The sequence below is a fragment of the Sceloporus undulatus genome, chromosome 9 (assembly GCF_019175285.1).
Source record: "Sceloporus undulatus isolate JIND9_A2432 ecotype Alabama chromosome 9, SceUnd_v1.1, whole genome shotgun sequence".
NCBI lineage: Eukaryota > Metazoa > Chordata > Lepidosauria > Squamata > Phrynosomatidae > Sceloporus > Sceloporus undulatus.
This window is the reverse complement of record NC_056530.1, coordinates 7,424,185-7,438,751: the sequence shown is the minus strand read 5'-3', so window position 1 is coordinate 7,438,751 and position 14,567 is coordinate 7,424,185. Positions and strand designations below refer to the sequence as shown.

At 41.5% G+C, this 14,567-nt stretch overlaps 1 protein-coding gene across 4 annotated transcripts in view; it reads left to right on the top strand.

Annotated features, from left to right (window-relative positions):
* Positions 1 to 14,567, top strand: part of NKAIN1 (sodium/potassium transporting ATPase interacting 1) — a 69,617-nt gene that overhangs the window by 5,578 nt on the left and 49,472 nt on the right. The window lies entirely within an intron of this gene.

Genomic DNA, 14,567 nt, shown 5'->3' with positions numbered 1-14,567 from the left:
GTTGAATAGCCAGGGCACCATATAAGGGAATTCTGGGCATTTGTTGTGGCACCATGCAATAAAGCCCATATAGTCATATACAGATAGAAGACACCCCAAAGCCATCCAGTCTAACCCTCTTCTGCCATGCAGGAACCCTCCTCCATCAAAGCATCTCCATTGACAGATGGCCATCCAGCCTCTAAACCTCCAAAGAAGGAGACTCCACCACTCTCTGAGGAGTGTACTCTACCCTCAAAGAGTCCGGCAGTAAGAGGTGGCTGGCAAGGTTTCTTCCTTTGGGCTTTTGCTGAGGCTGAGAGGCTGCGCCTTGCCTAAGGTCACCCAGTGGGTTTCCATGGCAGAACAGGGATTCAAACCCTGGCCTCCAGGGTCACCATCCAAGGCTCAGACCACTACACCAGGCTTCTCTCCCACTGACCTATTTGGATTGCAGGGCTCTCAAAGGCAACCTGGGTTCGGAGTGCCTCCGAATGCCATCACATGAAGCCCTGGCCTTTCAAGTGGGGTCAAACTGGGTTATTTCTCCAATGTAGATGCAGCCACACGCTCACATCCTGGCTCTAACTTGAAAGCGCTTTGGAGAGGAGGACTGGGAGAAAGACCCAAACTCTTGGGTTTCCCCTTCTCCATCGTCTTCTGCCCCAGAGGGGACTTGACTTCTTCCTCGCCAAGTTGGTGTTTAGCCTGGAAAAGAGACGGTTTAGCCTGGAAAATTGTTTAGCCTGGAAAAGAGACGGTCAAGGTGTGATATGATAACCCTCTTTCAGTATTTGGTGTCACATTGAGAATGTAGCAAGCTGGTTTTCAGCCGCTCCAGAGACTAGAACTTAGAACAATGGATGCAAGCTACAGGAAAAGAGATTCCACCTAAATATTAGGAGGAACTTCTTGACAGCAAGAGCTATTCGACAGGGGAGTGTAGTTGAATCTCCTACTTTGGAGATCTTTAAACTGAGGCTGGATGGCCATGTGTTGGGTATGCTATGACTGAGAGTTCCTGCATGGCAGAATGGGGTTGGATTGGATGGCCCTTGTGGTCTCTTCCAGCTCTATGATTCTATGATATGGTGACTGAAGATGACAATGGTGGAGAAGGGGGAAACCCAAGCGTTTTAGGTTCTGGATCAGTGACAAAAGAGACCCAGGTTCAGCCGATTATAATTTTTGCAGATACAAAGAAAAGCCCCAGCTGCTCTGGAACCTTTGTTATCTTTGTCACACATTGTCCCATCCAAAAGAGCGATTGCTTTCTCATGACACTGCGCCTCTCCCATGGACGTCCCATGAATGAAGTGGAATTGTATTATGGGGATCTACTGGTAATACAAACTTAGAGGAAATGGGACAATTCCACTTCATTCACGGGACATTCCTGGGATCAGCACAATTGAGTGAGATGGCCATTTGCATGATCAAGTTCAGTTGTGCTTTCTGGATGGGACAATGTCCTGATAAGAGCGATTTTGTGTGAAAGTCCTTCCCACGATCGCGCAATAAGCATGGGATAAGCATGGGACAGGGATGGGACAATGACGTCTCATCCCCTGTGTGATAATGTTAGTCTGTGTAACTCCTTGCGGTTTTCAGTCAGCTTACCGTAGCCCCAAGGAGCCTTAGGTTGCCATAAGCTGGAAATGGCTTGACAGCACACAGCAACAACTATAGCCTCTCCCCTTTAAGCACCCACATTTTCCCTTCTCTTGGTCTCTTACTGCTTCTTCTGGCTGAAGATCCCCTTGGGTCAAGAGTGACAGATGAAGTGTTTCAGAAACTGGAGAGGAAGAATGAGTTTCTGACAAAGAAGCCTTCTCTTGGGAAGCTTTTGGAAGAACAGTGTTAGGTGTATGTATGTGCTGCAGAAGTGTTTCAAGCAGAGAAGCAGAGATTCTGATGGTTGTTGTTGTTGTGTGCCTTGAAGTCGTTGCCAGCTTATGGCAACCATAGACCGAACCTATCACCAGGGTTTCTTGGTAAGCTTCTTCAGAGGGGGTTTGCCATTGCTATCCTGTGAGGCTGAGAGTGTGTGACTGAAGGTTACCCAGTGGGTTTCATGGCCAAGCCAGGATTCGAATCTTGGACTCCAGAGTCCAACATTCAAACCACTACACCACACTGGCTCTCTAGAGATTCTGGCATGGACAGTGCATTGACACCACATCTCTAAGACATTGTTTCATGTTTGAACCTCCTACAAAAGCAATATCACATTTGAAGACAAAGAAATCTAACTTCTAATTTTTTCAATATAATATTAATTAGAAAAAGTCATTAAAAACAAACAAAACAGTATTGTACAAGGATTCATTCTCAGTCAAAGACCCTATTGAAATACAATTGACACATAACATAATAGTATACATTTTTATTATAGTCTATCTAGACTGAAAATATATTCTTGCCGCTTTGTGTTCTCTGTTACTTCCCTTCATATTTCAATAACCATTCTTCTTCTTTAATTCTTTGGGATTTCTCTTTTATTTATTCCTTTAGCTCCCTCCCCACCAAATGTGACTTCTATTCATAATAATATATTACTTACCATTTTGTTTTTTTAACCTTTATACTTAATTTTTTTAGTTTGTTCCTCTTTAACATTTTTAAACTCGACTTGTTATGTTCTAGATTTCTAACTTTCTAACTTCTAATTTCTGAACCACAAACTGAACTACATACAATTCTGCGGGTGACCAAACTGAACTTTAAACAATAAGCTTTTAACTCAGGGCATAAAATGCTAATCTAAATTTGGCTGGGAACCCCTGGGATATTCTGATAGGAATATGTAAATAAGGCACAGTGTGTATAATAGAAGTTGAATTTGAGACTGTAAACTTCAAGCAGTAGGGGCACCTCTGGTTTTTGTAGAGCAGTTGTTCATACCAATGGCACTACATACATAATGAGTAATAATAACAGTGGCTTATTCCCTTTTCAGACTGCAATCCAAATGCTTGCAGGTGCTACTGTGGCCATTTTTGAGGAGTTTTCCTTGCCTAAGGCATTTTTATAAACATGCTTATACTGTATGAACTTTAATTTAGGCAAAACAAAGCTCAGTGTGCTCAGAAGTGGAGAGTGAGGATGACTTGGGAAACTCATCTTCCCATTACTAAGGGTTAAAACACACCTGCCAGTTGGGATACTGTGATTTTGAATAGCACGTTTGAATATCAATGACAGTCAGATAATGTAGGTGCTCTGTACAGAAAACTAGTAAAGGACTGTTAAAAACAAAAACAAACCAGTATCAAAAATCTACTAAGAAATGTCTGCTCTGATAAAGTGTCTCTTTGGAAACTTAGGGCCTGTACAGACATGCCAAAATAAAGCTGCTTTGGGTCACTTTAGGCTTTCTTTTGCATCAATCTATGGCTCTGAACAGACAGGCCAAAATAAAGCTGCTTTGGGCAACTTTGGAGGCATGCTGTTCAAATGACACACACAAGAGGCCAGAAGCTGCGTCAAAGCTGCACTCCAGTCCTCTTAGGATGCATGCATCATTTAAACAGCATGCCTCCAAAGTTGCCCAAAGCAGCTTTATTTTGGCTTGTCTGTTCGGACATAGGCCCTGTACACACAGATGCAACCATTGTTATATAAGTGCCGGGCGGCGTCAGCACCGCACCGCACTTACGTAATGAGTGCGCAGGTGGCGCACTTGTTACGCTGCCATCGCGGCGACAAAAAAGAACCCATTTTTTGCGGGTTCCTTTTCCACCGGTAGGAAGCCACGCCATTTGGCGGCTGAGGCTTCCCTCAAGTGGGAAAATAGGCACCGTCAGGCCACCCTTTGGGGCCAGTTTGTACCGCGCCTTATATTGATACAAATATCTTTCCTGATCAAAAGCAGCTTGCCTTGTAACTCCAGCCTTGTTTTGATTACTGATCAAATTAATTTAGAATAGTTTGCTTCCAATATTTGTATTGTTAATTATAAGATTTGTAGTATTAATGACATATTTATCAGAGCTTGGGGGAAAAAACTGGGACATTCTCGTAGTTCAAAACCCTAAAACAAACACAACATTACAAATCATGGCTTATCCCATTCTTTCTCCTCTAATGTGCCTACATGCTATAGGAACTTCTTTATTTTTATTGTCTCTACAGCCCTCAACATCAGAAGTAGTGTCCACATTCAGTAAACCCTGGTTTACCACATGATCTTTGCACAGATATTTCCACTTAGCCATCCTTTAGCAGTATCGGCACTCTCAGACCTTTTTTCTCCAGTGTGGCTTGCAAAGGAGAATGGACAAATTCTGCATCTGTTTTCCACTAACCATGGCTACTGATAAGCCTGATCATGGGAATTCAGGTGATGTGGGTTAATGACACAAGTCAGGAGCACTAACCATGGTTTTAGGTTGGTTTGTTACTCTAATGACAGGGCTTTCTCTGCAATAGCACCACAGTTGTAAGGCTGGCTTTTGGGATTGTTTTAAACTGTTTTGAAAGAAAGTTGGCTTTTTAAAAATTGGTTTTTAAAAACTACACAATGCTGAAGGTATGCGGTGGCTTAGTGGTATAGGCGCTGTACAGACAGCGCAAAAGCGCTGTGCTCGCACCGTGCTAGGGTTACAAGACCATGCAGCAACCGCATGATCCCTAACCCTAACACATACTGGCAGCGGCATAATGACGGCGCCTTGTGTACACGGGCACCGCCATTATGACATAACAGACACATAGCGTCTGCATGTCGCATTGCACCAGTTACGTCACAAGTGCACGATTGGTGTGCTCGGACGTAACTGGTGCGGCAGAAAAAGAACCCGCTTTTTGCAGGTTCTTTTTCCTCCACAGGGAAGCTGCGCAGTTTGGCGGCTGTGGCTTCCCTGCGGAGAAAAAAATGCCGTTGCCACTCTGGACCTTCAAGCAGGTATGTACCAGGCCTAAGACACCAATTCTGACAAGCAGAAGATTGGAAGGTTGGCAATTTGAGACCAAGTGCTGCATGATGGGATGAGCTCCTGTCATTAGTCCCAGCTTCTGCCAACCTAGCAGTTCAAAAGCATGCAAATACAAGTAGATAAATAGGTACCACTTTGGTGGGAAGGTAACAGTGTTCAGTGCAGTCATGATGACCACATGACCACCAGAACTGTTCTCGGACAACGCTGGCTCTTTGGCTTAGTAACAGAGATGAGCACCGCCTCCTTCAGTTGGTTACAACTAGACATTCATGTCAAGGGACTACCTTTACCTTTACACAGTGCTGGCCACTACTTCCCTCGGTCTAGCCATCACAATTAGTTGAAATTGGAAGGGAAAGTTTCTAGCTTCCTCACAACTGTATTCAAAAGAAAAAAGAAAGTACACAGTGTCCAGCAAAGCATTTTTAATTAAATTAAATACATATGGTAGAATATAAGAGGCATAGTCTTAGAATTTTTGCACATTACCACTTACTAAAAAACCTCTTAGCACCATCTTTTTCTTTGTACACTGTAATGTGGGAAAGGTATTCTGCATATGTTCCGAGAACAGGGCTTAATTTCTAAGGAAAGTATCAGGGCTCCAAAGCTTAAGGATGGATAGATAACATTTCATTTGCCCTGGAACCAATGCTACTTAATTCAGTCTAAAAGTACAGGCCTCTGGCTATTAACTAGGACATGGATGTAAAGGCTTTTGGTGGACAATCTCTGGGGAACCAGGGTCCTGATGAATTTCATATGGGTTTTTAAAGCAAGGAATTGGCAGGGGTAGTTTTGCCAGTTCTTTTTTCTGAAATACAGTATAGCCTATAGCCTACTCTCAAGTGTCTACTACTCAAGTGGTTTCAGCAACCATTCCAGCTTCTACCTCCCCTTTCTTTCAAATGCCTTCCCACTGCCATCCCATTGTTTTCCTTGTGTGGCTTTCAGATAGTAAGCCTGAAGGCAGAGAACTGTCGTTTGTGCTATATAAACTACAACAACAATAATAATGTGTGGTTGTGAGGGATTCCTAATTTTAGTATGTTATTTCTCGTTACAAAGATTATTGTTGAATCTAACCATTCAAAAATCTTCCATCCAGTTGTGTATACATGCATTATTTACGTTTTCAGTGTGTGGCACCATAGTTTTTGAATATCCTCCCCTAAGAGGCCTACAATTGACTGTGGTTGTTATGCTATGACAGGTTCATAGCCAATGACAGATACAGAAGATGAAAGTTTGAGATTTCCACTCTCGCAGATTAATTTAAAAACAGCAGGTGGCCAGACAGACCTCCATGGCATAGCCAATGCTACCTGGAGTAGACCAGCTTTCCCCAACCAGATGTCGAACAGATATTTTGCATTCTCATGTGTCCTCATCATAGATAATGGGGACTTATGGACATTACAGTCTGTATCTGGAATGCAGTAGGTTGGGACTAGAATAGACAATGCGGATCTGTTTTTTATTGTAGGTGTTTTGATGGTTTGATATGCTTTGCACAGGGGAGCATTTGAAGAGTTTGAAAAGTAAAACTCACTTCAGTGTTTCTTCTGGTGCAGCACCCCTGAATGTACTGGATGAAGTTTGCTGAAATATTTGGCAGTCAAGGCATTGCCACCATGTTCCAGAAGGAGTTGAATTTTAATACATTATTACTTGTGCTATAAAAAGCCTTCAGACTTTTCATTTTTGTTTGTTTGTGCTTTACTGGAACTACAAGAACGGGGAGTGCTGATTCACTGAAGTAGCCCAAAGTATCAATGCTGAGCTGGCCAGACAGGCCTTTGAATATTTTTTCAATACTAGCCATGGGATAGTGCACATGAATGCTCCAGAGTAGCTTTGGGAGTACATGGCAGGCCATGTGGCACACAATTTTCCTCTTGAGCTGTTTGTTCCCAGCTCTCAGCATGTGCCAGTTGATGTGGTTTCCTACTGGTAGACCTGGCCCTTTCCAGTAGCTGGGAGCAAGTTCAGTTGTACAATGCTTCAAAACCTGGAGCTGCATTTAGCTGCATTTAGCCAGAAACTAGTGGATAGGCTGCAGTAGCAAATGTAATCACTGCAATCCTTTTTACACCTGCTCTTCATATTCTAAAGACCATTATCTCCCAAGTACTAAATGACTGGGTGAGTTGTAATTTCTCAGAAGCAGCATTGTTTAGTGGTTTGAGCATTTGACTAGGACTCTGCAGAGCAGGGTTTGAATCCCCACTCAGCCATGGAAACCCACTGGGTGATATTGGATAAATCCCACTCTCTCAGGCCCGATACAGATGGCCAAAAGTGCCGTCCTGGGACTAATTTTAGCCCGTGCACCATCTTGCTGGTGCCCTGCCCACATGGGGCATGTGACGACGTGTGGGTGTCTGTGCACCCAAATGACGCTCACCTGAAGTGACGGAATCAATGCATGTGAGCGCCATTATGGTGCTAGAAGCCATTCTAGGCAGCTTCTTTTTGGGGTATGCATCGGTGCCTTGCTGTGGGGTTGGCACTGATGAAGAGCAAAAATGGGTGCTGTGGAGTCGCCCGTGTGTATTCCCCCTCAGTCTCAGAGGAAGGCAAAGGCAAACCCCTTCTAAATAAATATAGCCAAGAAAACCCATGATAGGTTCACCTTGGGATTGTCATGTAAGTAGAAAATTTGAAGATGTACAAACAAAACCTTCATAACTGCCTGTTTTGTAGTTTAACACACTCTTTCCAGTGAACTAGCCAGACTTGATTAATTGGATCTGCCTCTTGATTTTTGTTTTGTGCTCTTTTCTCAGACTCACCAAATGATTCATTCCATCTTCAAGGTCTGGTTCCTTCTCTTGCACAACACAGAGCTGATATTGCTTTTCTTATCCTTGATTTTGTGGGGATATTTATACCCAGTGTGTTTTGTTGTCACTGTTTTTACATGATTTAAATATAAAATGCATTCTGAAATAGTTGATGTAGTTGACAGTCCACTCAGCACTCCACTGTGAGACCCTTGAAACATTACCCAATACACAGTGATAGGTGCTCTTCAGGCTCATTGAGATCTCATGTTGTCAATGCCTCCTACTCTATGGATCCACAGCCTAAGAAGCCCAGGTTGTAACAGTTGCCTAGGTCTTTTCTTTGAAAAGGATGTGAGCCTTTTTGTTTTGGTAGGGCTTTGCAGCTGTCATCCTTCTTTTTGTAATATTGGGCCTGAACAGACAGGCCAAAATAAAGCTGGTTTTGGTCACTTTGGAGGTATGCTGTTTAAATGACATATGGTTTTTGATGTTTAATATTTTTTATAGGTTAATTACAGTTTTTATCACTGGGGGGGAGGGTTGGGGTTTGGGGTTTTTTAAAATTGTTTGATGTTTTATTTATACTGTTGGAATCTGTTTTGATTCCTTGTGAAAAAGCAGAATACAAATTATTATTATTATTATTATTATTATTATTATTATTATTATTATTATCTTAAGAGGACTTAGGACTAGAGCATGGCTTTGGCGTGGCTTCTGGCCTTAGGACGCATGTATCATTTAAACAGCATACCTCCAGAGTGACCCTAAGCAGCTTTATTTTGGCCTATCTGTTTGGGCCCATTGAGTCTGTTTTGTTGTTAGCTATCTTTGATTCAACTTTGACTCATAGTGACCCCATGAATGAGATACTGTACCTCCAAGCTCCTGGGTCCTCAAGAGCTCCGCTCAAGTCCTGCAGGTTCAGGGCCGTGTTTTCCTCGATTCTGTCTATCCATCTGGTGTGTGGTCTTCCTCTCTTTTTACTATCCTCCACTCTTCTCCAGCAGCACCGCATCTCAAATGAATTCATTTTATTTCTGTCCGTTTTCTTTGCTGTCCAGCTCTCACATCCCTATGTGGAGATAGGAAATACAATGGTTGGCCAATCTTAACCTTGTTATTCAGCTTGTTATCTTTGCGCATTAAGATCTTGTCTAGTTCTTCCATAACAGCCCTTCCCAATCCTATTCTTCTTCTGATTTCTTGACTGCATTCCCCATTCTGATCAATGTTTGAGCCAAGATATGGGAATTTTTTTTAACTATTTCAATTTCCTTGTTGTCTACATCAAATTTCATTAATTACTCTGTGATCATTATTTTTGTATTCTTAATGTTCAACATTGGCACATTATTCTCTGACTTGTTTTAATAATAATAATAATAATTTGTTTTATTTATATACCGCTATTCCAAAGATCATAGCGGTGAACAGCAAATAAGCTAATCAACAAGTAAGCTAATTTGCCCCCAACAGTCTGGGTACTCATTTTAGTGTCCTCGGAAGGATGCAAGCCTGAGTCAAGCTTGGGCCCTTTTGCTGGTCTTGAACTCGCAACCTTGTGGTTTTGAGTGAATGGCTGCAGTACAGGCATTTAGCCACTGCGCCACCAGTCTTTGAAACTTTCGTTTCGTTTTCAGTCTTTGAAACTTTCTGCTAGTCGAATTTTATCATCTTCATATCTTAGATTGTTGCTGCTCCTTCCTCCAGTCTTCACTCCTCCTTCTTCCATGTCTAAACCTGCTCTGCATATGAAATTTTACGTATACAAGTTGAATAGATAGGGTAGTGGAATATAACCTTGTCTGATTCTCCTTTCTGATTGAGAACCATCCTATCTCTCTGTATTGTGCTCTGACAGTAGCTTCCTGTCCTGAGCATCAGGTTACAAATCAGAATATTTAAATGTAACAGTACTGCCATTTCTTTAAGATCACTCCATAGTTTTTCATGATCTATGCAGTCAAAGGCTTTGCTATAGTTTATTAGCACATGCTGATTTTTTTTTCTGGAATTCCCTAATGCATTCCATTAGCCATTGTATGTTTGCTGTGTGATCCCTAGTGCCTCTTCCTCTCCTGGACCCAACTTGCATTTCTGGAATTTCTTGCACCATAAGGTAACAGTCTGCTGCAGAATTTTAAATCATGACTTTGCTTGCATGCAAAATTGATGCAATGGTCCTCTAGTTGCTGCACTCTTTTGTGTCTCTCTATTTGGAGATAGGAATGTATATTGATAGTTTCCAATCTGTGGGCCATTGTTTTGTTTTCCATATTTGTTGGCAAATTTTGATTAAGACTAAAAGTTTATTCTGTCTCTGTGGCTTCTAGCAGTTAAGTTGATATGTGACTGAGGCTAGATTATTGAGGCTAGATTATTGTAAACATACATTACATTGGGCTCCTATTGATGCTTGTCTAGAAGCTACAGTTCTTCAGGCAGGCCCAGCTCCATCAGGGTTAGCCTGAAGAAGAAGAGCCCTCCCTAATCCATCTGCCTTGGTCCAGGCCTTAGAGGGAGAGAAGAATGCTGGACCTGATCCCCTTCTCCCCTCACCATTCCCTTCTCCTTTTGTGTCATGTCTTTTAGATTGTAAGCCTGAGGGCAGGGAACCGCCGATTATCCCCTCTGTTGTAAGCTGCCCGGATTCCCAGTGATTGGGCGGCATATAAATAAATCCTATTATTATTATTATTATTATTATTACTACAGTTCTTCTTTGGGCTACTGTTGTGACTAGGGGTAAACTGGTTATGGGAACTTTAATACATTCAGTATTCGGTTTTTATTGAGTGATGTTTCTTCTCTAAAGAAGTGGGCCTATAATTTAAATGCTGGCTATATGCTGACTGTAGGTGCTGATATGTGGATTCAAACCATGATATTGGCATCATACTGGAGGATGATGCTAGAGTTGGCTATTTGACTAGTTAAAAATGATTCGGTTGGATATCATACCAGCTGGAATGTACATGCATATAATTTGGGGTTGTGTGCATGCACTGTACATTTCTTTTTTGATATTGTGAAAGGAGCTGTTCATCAACTCCTTCTTGGCATCTCAAAAAATATTCCCCAGTAGCTGTCAGTCCTGGGGGCTCAAGCAAGCAGCCATTTACTGTCTGGAGAAGATGATCTGCTAGGCAAGAGGAATGAGGCCATTCCTGAAGACTCAATGGACCTGCACCAATGGAATTTCACTGTTACAGGCATGCAGTTAACCAGAAAATTGTTGCAACAGAGGCAGCCAGAGCTTGACAGCTGTGCATGTTTCAGGTAGGGGCTAGGTGTGGAGGTGCATGTGCCGAGCATTATACTCTGCATGACTGGATGCATAATCTCAGTCCATATCTACTCTGAGCAGTATCAGTTCTCTGAATGCTGATGGTCTGTGTGTATCCCAAACAGCACCACTCGCATACAAAAGGACAGTGTTGAAGTTTTGTTGAACATGAAAAATGTTTAACTTGCTCTTAAAGCTAACAGCCCAGTGAGGACTAGGCATACTCAATGGATACAGAACACTGATTGACTCATATAGGAAGAGAAATACTGGCTGACTTGGGGCAGTGGTTACTAGGAATGAAATGGAGTACCCTGGAGAAGGGTGTTGTTGCCTCAAGTCCAGAAGTGAATCTCTTTAAACTATCATATTTGGATGCAACTCTCACTTGTTATTAAATAATGTTCAAGTACTTGTAAAGTTTTAGGTTTATTAGAACATTTTTGTTCTTGTTTGACATTTTAAAATTAGAATTATGCTTTAATCAACAGACTTGGTATTTGAGCTAATTACAGAAACATGTCGCTTAGCACTTGTCATGGCACAATAAAATTAACCATTAAAAATGTAAATACGGTCACATCTACACTCCGTCGTGAAGCTCTCTGTGAACCTTAAACAGTTAATATTTCTCAGTTTAGGCTTCTTCTGTGGATGTTGAGAGAATAATATGGGAAACCATATAGCAGTGGTGGCTTGTGGGCTGAGTGCGAGTTTGCCGATTCCCAAAGATGATGAGGCTCCTGTGCTTGGCATAGGAACTAGTCTGAAAAATCTGGGTGAAAAATGAAATACATTTTCACCAGAGCTTCTTTGGAAATGCATAGTTTGCAGCTAGCTTCTTTTCTGTGTTTTGCCTTAAGAAATGCCAGCTTGGCAGATGAATACCTAAGCGACAATGTGTGGTGAAAAATAATCCCACATGCAAATTTCCACATTTAGGAATAGAATGGATTAATACAATTGAAGTGAAACTTGAAGCTAGAATGGATTTAAGACCTGTCAAATCTAAAATCAAATTTGTAATTAACCTTTTCAGGGATGCTAAAATCAGCATGTTACAGTTTAACAGTGGCTGTGAGTGTTTATGACAAAAACACTTGGTAGGGAACCTTTGTCCCTCCAAATGTTTTTACCTTCCACCCAGTAATAGGGGACTTTGGGAATTTCAGTTCAAAATATTTGGAGGGCCAGAGGTTTTCCATTGCTGACATAAAAGTGTGTAACAGTTGTCACATTTAAAAAATATTTACGCTGGCCATTGAACTGGTTAATTTTGGGTTTCTTAAAATGTTTCTGAAATGGATAAAAATATATATGCAGCGCTAGAGAAGGAGCAGGTTCATCTTCCCCACTGAAGTGAGAAACAAGGCAGGGATATTTATCTCCACAAATATTTAATCTTTGTTTAGGAACTTTAGCATCCACTATTAGACAGAATTCCAGGATTCAGTGGATTTGTGCATGCTGCTTTAGGATTTAAAAATCTTCTATCTGCAGGTGCCCTTTTGTTTTTTATTGCTGAGCGCCAGCAGTCGACCCATGCAGGGACGTAGCCAGGATTTTAGGAAGGGGGGTCCAGACTAAGTGCCACCATTATAATGGGTCTTGGGCGCGGCGGCGCAGCAACACACACCATTCATTTTTCTAATGGAAGGGGGGGGTCCGGACCCCAAGAACTCCCCCCCCCCTTGGCTATGTCCCTGACCCATGGCAGAATGGGGCTGGACTGGATGGCCCTTGTGGTCTCTTCCAACTCTAGGATGATTGAACTCAATATCTACTTTCACTTTATCTTGCTAGAGAAATGTGTGCCAGCCAAATCTCAAATTGATTTGTGACAACCTTTCTTTTTCCAATGTAATCCAGTTTTCAACCACAGAAAATAACAAGCCTAATATGATCTTAAAATCCTTAAATAGTTGATTCATCATTCTTAAAGAGAATATTAATAATCTCCCCCCCACCACCAGATCTTTCAGAAAAAAGCTTGGGGGGGGGGATAATAGAGGGGGAAAATCTTTGTCCCCAAATTTCCACTCAGGTCTTCATATCTCAAGTGGGGTGAAGGAGAAATGGGATTTCCATACTTCATTTCTAAACTCAAACAGCAGAGATAGAAAGGAAGAATAAGATACGGATGGGTTTTTCACTTTTATTATCTTAAAAATTTTAGAATAAAAATGTAACAAAAATTAAATGGCAATTCAAAATTTCCTTAATTGTTTAAAAGTGCCCCTTTCATTGTAAATGTAACTGAATTAGATTTGTATAGTTTAACAAATAATGTAAAGTGCTAACCCTTTTCCACTAATTTGTCCAACTCTGTACAGTACATTTAATCACCCTTCCCTGCAGTGATAATGCACTCATACATTATCTAGTGGCTATGAATTACATCCAGGGGCGACAAGCTACAAGGGGTTAATTTACCACTTAGGATGGCATAGGATCAGAGGAAATGTCCTTTGCCAATCAAACTTCATGTGGGCAGAAAGCTGCTAAAACTTCTGGAACCTTCCGAGGTCAGGAGTATAGGTTTTACTGAATTTGTTCACAGAGGACTCTTGGTCTGTTCTTTCAAGCTCTCCTGTTGAGGATGCTCCTCATAGGCAGGAGGAAGCTGGTAAAGGCTGATCTCAAACAGGTCAGCACCTTGCTTCCTTGGCCACAGAAAAACCTGAGAACAGAAGGTGTACTTTTCTGTTAAGTGGAAGGGACGTTTTTCTTTAAAGGATGCATGTTTTCCAGGCTAGCTTTGGGTTCCAAGGTGTCTTTGGAATTGTAACTGTTTCTGTAACTTTTCTACTTTCTAAGGATGCTCCATGATATGATACCCAGAAACCTGATTTAATCTTGATTAGATAAAATAAAATTATCATAAACTGTGTGTTAAGCGTCAGGGTGATTTTGGTTACTCAGCACACAAAGGTTCCTTTCTTCTCTAGTGGGAGGGAAAGGGAAAGTGCTTTTACTGTAGGTTACTCATATGCTTGCCTTCCGCTGAAAAGGGGGGAGAAGAAGGCCCTGGGGAGCATGTGGGGCAGGGAGATACTATGAGGCTAGCCCTCTCTTCCTTGCCCAGGGGCTTAGGACAGAGGAAAAGCTATGACACTCCCTTTGTCTGTTTCTGTAAGTGCAGTCCATTAATGCTAAGCATGGTTTGATGGTGGGGAGAATCTCAGCAAGGGATAAAGATTACATTTTTAAAGCAGTGTTATTTTGAATCATTTTTTAAATAATTGTCATATTGGATAAGTAAAAGAGAATGGTGCTTATTGTATATTTTAGTGGGATGTGGATTGCACACTTAATGGTTCCAGAAAGCTTTTATTTTATATCTCTAAAATGGTCGGGAATATATAATATTCTTAGTACAAGTCTTTGCAGGTCTATAGATCACAAAGCATTTTGGGGGCTGAAAATATAGTAAGTCCTGATAAAACTGGGAGAGAGACTAAAATAGTACAGTAGGGCAGATGCCATTAAATCATGGAAGTTGCTTGCATAAATATAGAACAATACTTTTCTTTTTATAGAGAGTGCATGTGTGCAGTATAATAACAATGA